This window comes from Desmodus rotundus, chromosome 4 (assembly GCF_022682495.2).
Source record: "Desmodus rotundus isolate HL8 chromosome 4, HLdesRot8A.1, whole genome shotgun sequence".
Lineage (NCBI taxonomy): Eukaryota > Metazoa > Chordata > Mammalia > Chiroptera > Phyllostomidae > Desmodus > Desmodus rotundus.
In genome coordinates this window covers 50,017,256-50,022,285 of record NC_071390.1, presented here as the reverse complement: position 1 = coordinate 50,022,285, position 5,030 = coordinate 50,017,256, and the positions used below count along the sequence as shown (strand labels likewise).

Sequence of the window (5,030 nt, the reverse complement as noted above, 5' to 3'; positions counted from 1 at the left end):
CTAGGAGCAAGAAGGTGGTCAGTAAGTAAAGCACAACTGTGCGTGTCCTTATCCTGTAAAGAAGGTGGAAAAGTTGCTGGGTTAAGACTTACATCAGGCTGAAGTAACATTAGGTGCAGAAAGCAGGAGTACTTCACAAGCAGCCACTTGGCTGACTGATAAATGCTGAGTATGGTGAGAGTTGAGCAAAACTTCAACAGAATGAAGAACATGAGTTCTTAAGAGCGCCCATAACTATTTTTTCTGTTTGTTTGCATCACATGGCTGCAATGGCCCTTATACAGGGAGGGAGCCTTTTTGCAACTGAGTCTAATCGCTCGCTATTTTATCCCATAGGTCTATGGTGATCTCTGTGTTATTGAATTAAAACTCCTAGAGCATTGCCTTATATTTTCATGCATGAAAAGGAAGAAAGGAAGTTTATAGTTAGGATGTCCTAAAGTGGGAACTTTAGATAAATCTTCCTTAGAGCTTCTGCAACTTGTTCCCACTTCCCCTTGGGGGTTCCATTGGATTTACCAGGTCCATCTAATTTTAATAAGGCATATAGAGGCTGAGCCATTGACGAAAAATTTGGAAGCCAGTTGTGACAGTATTCAGTCTCTCCTAGAAGTACCATAATCTGTTTCTTAGTTCTTGAAGGAGGAAAGGATAAGTTTCCTCTGAGTCTTTCAGGATTAATTAGAATTGAAGCTTGTCTTTTGAGACTTTATGTCTTTTGATAGCTAGCTGTTGTAATAGATAAATTGTATCCTTTGGGGAATCTAGCAATGTCCTAGAGCACAAAAGTAAATTATCACCATATTGGATTATAGTGGAATCTCTGGGAAATTCAACATCATTTAGAATCAGCATTTAGTATCTGAGAGGAATAGTGGGACTTTCTGTATAACCTTGGGGCATTATGAGCCACAGGAATGGCTGATGATAGGGTGTGTGAATTTGGAGCCACAGAATATCTGGGAATAACTACTTTATAGCTCTGAGATCCTGTACGAATCTCCAACTTTTTCCATTGGGTTTCTTTACTGGAAGGATAGGAGAATTACGGGGACTCGTGTGTGGAATCATGAGGCCCCCCTTTAAAGTAATCTTGTATCATGGGCCTAATTCTGGCTAGTGCCTCAGATATTAAAGGATATTCATGAATACTAGGTAGAGGCAAAGTGTTGTCAATAGTTCTTTTGGTAGGAGTGGCTGATTTAATCTTGTCAATATCTGTACTGAAAATAGAGCAGAATTCCATAGGAATGCTCTGCAGCAAATGTTTAGCCTGGAGATTAATTTCTGCTTGTGAAGCTTCCTTTAAAATCATTGTTTTCTCAGTAGGTCCAACATCTGATTCATATAGTTCTAAATACATTTCACCCTTCGGAGAAAAGGATGTGTGGGCATTATGGGTTTCAAGAAAGTCTCACCCTATCAGGGCAGATTTGATTAGTAAAAATATATGTTGCCTGGTAACATTCCCTGGCTGGAAGAGAATAGATTCTGATTTGAAATGAACATTGGTTGATTAGCTATCCCTACCATTTGGACAGAAGCTTTACTCTGAGGGAGAGGGCAACTTAGTTGGGTAGGGTTAAGAAAAGATAAAGTAGCCCCAGCATCTACAATGAACTTAATAGTTTTTCCTTTTATGGTAATTTCAATTTCTCCAAAAGTATTGGCAAGGAGAAGAGGAAATGCCCCTCATACTCCTCAGACCTGCTCTGTGCTTTCTCCTGTTTCATTTCTTTTTCTAAATCCTATTTCAGTTTTCTGCAATCCTCCTTAAGAGAACCTGGTTTTTTACAGTAAAAGCAAGCTCACCTTTCCCCTTGTAGAAAAAATTTCAGGGAAGTTTGACCTGATTGCTTAATTGCTGGACCTGTAAACTCATGATACTAGCAGCTTTATTTTTTAATTTCTTTTGAATAATTTTAAATAATTGATTGGCCAGAATTGCTAGTTTATTAGTACGGGTGGTTGGCCAGTTTAATTCATATTGTTTAATGAGAGTTACAAGCCCCTCACCTAATCCTTCCAAAAGTGCTGAATTGAGCAATGGATCATTTTGAAGATCCTTAAAACAGCCTGAAGACATTCCTAAATATTGTTTGGAAGTTTTTCTCAACATGTTCAAAACATCAAGTATGGTTTCAACAAGTTTTTATTTACATCGCTGGATTTTTGTTCAGTCTATTTTCTGGGGAAATATCTCGAGGATGGCTTGAAGCTGGTGAGCTAATCACTTGCATTTTTCCAGGTCTGTTTCTCTTTGTTTTAAAAAGTCCTCTATAGGAGTTTTGCAGCAAACCTCTTTAACCATTCTGCTGCTTTGCTCTCAGAAACCACTGGTTGTATTACTGGGAACAGGTCAGAAAAGCCAGGATCATATATTCTAACAAATCAAATTCCTTTGCAAACCCAACAGAGACTCGAATAGGATGAGGAAAATCTTTAGTTAGACTTCTTAATTCTATTTTAGTCCAGGGAGAGTCAATTAATACCGGTTTCCCCTCATCCTGAGACCAGATTTTCTCTAAAGGGAGCTGCCAGAATTTCTGGTTGTTCCAGCCTATCCTTGTCTGGCTTTCTATTCTTAGTTTCCCCTCAGTCAGTAGAGGGTGGTGGTGGAAAAGATGTAGCGGAGAGAAAAGGAGGGGGAGGAAGGGAGAGCAAGTCTGCACAAGGAGCTCAGAAAGTAGTGGGGTGACTGGCGAATGGGGGGACATGGGGTGATGGCCTTGAGCAGTTTCAGAAGCCTCCTTTAGTTCAGAGACAGTGCCTAAAAGTTTATTAACTTCCCAAAGAGAAGAAACTTTATCTGAGTCCAAACACAGTTTTTAAAAGTTTCTTCTTAACTTCCTGAAGAGGAGAAAGTTCATCTGACTTCCTTTGAGGCTTCTCTTTTCCAGTCAAGGTAACCATCCCATTCACTGAGTTCGGTTTTAGAGCCAACTTTTCCCAATTGAGTGCATGAAAAAGATTAATTTACAGGTGTCAAAAGTGCCCCATTTTGGCCATTTTAAGCTGATATCACTTTTGATTAAATATTCCCGTTTTGTAGATACTTGCAAATTGAGGCTCCATAGGAATTTGTTACTGAGCAAGGGCTCACTGCCAGACACTCAGAGAAGCCAGTACTATGGCACTGGCTTTTGAGAAAAGAAAAAGCGTTATTGTGAAGTCACCCAGCAAGGCTCAAATCCGTCTCCCTGATGCAAGGTTTGGGGTGTTAAGGGATTTCAGCACTGGATCTTCCTGGACAGCAGACACTTTTTTCCTCCTGTCCCAGTCCTTGTTTCCATTGCGGGGGTGAAACCCTCCCCTGTGCATGCTTGAGCTACAGGACTTGCAGTTTGTTCTCTGGTCTCTGAAAAACAGCTCAGTGTCTTGCAAGAAACAGGAAAAGGCCTTTGGGCTACGTCTGCAGTTACAAATACCCACTTTTTGTTATTCATTCTTCAACCTTGGACTATTGGCCATGACTGCTCTTGCTACTTCCTATAGATAAGGGGACAGAGTAAGCCAGGAAGAATGCATAAAAAAGCAGGCTACCCAATAGGACTATGCAAGTAAATATCACAACCAGGAAAGTAAAACACTTTTTTTTTTAGTTTAAATGCATTTTATTTTTAGAAAACTTATATGACATGTTTTTTTCTTAAAAACAATGCCTCTGCTCCAAATAAATCAAGGTCAAAATAAATGAAGGACTCAAGATAACATCAGTCCCACTTGCCCTAGTCCTGGTGTGTGGGTGAAAGGCAGCAGCTAGTGATGATGACAGGGGACCGATCCAAATTGACAAATTCGTTAACAGTTTTCCACTTGTAATCCATCCTTAAAGAAAATCACATATGGGTCCCACCATCTTCACAGTGGTCCAGCAGAGTAACCATGGCATCTAGTTTCACGTTTTCACCAAAACATACTGGTAGTTTTTGAAATTAGTCAGGATGTGCTTGATTTGTTCCATAGCCCCTGTCATGAAAAGCTTTACTCTTAAAAATATGGAACGCTTCACAGATTTGCATGTTTTCCTTGCACAGGGGCCGCACTAATCTTCTCTGTATCATTTCAGTTTTAGTGTATGTGCTGCCAAAGCAAGCACAAACATCGTTTAAACCAAAACAATAACGAGTTAAGACAGAGTTTAGTATAGAATATTTTACTCGTGGGAGGAAACAGGCTATTTACCAGATGTTCGCATCTTCTCTTCCTGACCAAACCGGGTCTCCGTTGTCCTGTTTTGTTTGAAAAGTAATTTCAGATATCCAAGGTTTATCAGTTACGGGTTCACAAATATTACTTGTGAATGGTGTATCCGAAGTTTAAGTAGAACTTCATAGGGTGCATTCCACTTAGGTTTTAGCTGACCCTCAAGGTGTTGATTTTTTCCAAGTCAGGAGGAACACCTAATCCCCTGGGCTCAGGCAATGTGAGGACATGTCATGGGAAACATTAATAGGCTAGAAACATATTTGTGTATAACAGATAAAGTAGCACCTAGAAACTGTACACATTTTACAGTATCTAATTCTTTTATAATATGAGCATTTTCAAGATCATAATACTTAGTCTTAAGGAAGGTCTCCCATGTAACATTGGAGGCTCATTGGAGCTTGTCCTAGGAGCTACTCTGGCAGCAGGGCAACCGATAAGACCTCATCCCGAGTTACGTTGATTACTTGACACGCTCATCTTTTAGTCTTTCTAGACTGAGGCCTCCATGAAGCATGCGCCACGACTTCCTCCAAGATGGTGGGGACATTTAGAAATTCTTGTGGAAGTACCATCCTGCAATACTGTTTCATATTAGTCTCTAGATCACTCTGTCCAAAGGTAAACAGTTCCTGGAACTCAGGACTTAAGGGTACGCAGTAAAAGGCATACTTTTTAAGTCCAGAAATATAAACCAGCAAGTGTCCAGATAAAGTTGTAAGCAAAGTATAGGGAGCAGATGTCTACAATTTGGTTAATGGTTCTAAGGGTGTCCCTGGGCCACCTGCCCCCCATTTCTGGTCACTATCAGTGAATTGTGG

At 40.2% G+C, this 5,030-nt stretch overlaps 1 non-coding gene across 1 annotated transcript; it reads right to left on the bottom strand.

Moving 5' to 3' along the window:
- Positions 1–3,992: 3,992 nt before the first annotated feature.
- Positions 3,993–4,099, bottom strand: LOC112305687 (U6 spliceosomal RNA). The gene has a single exon (XR_002974844.1). It is a non-coding gene; the product is annotated as a U6 spliceosomal RNA (small nuclear RNA).
- Positions 4,100–5,030: the final 931 nt, after the last annotated feature.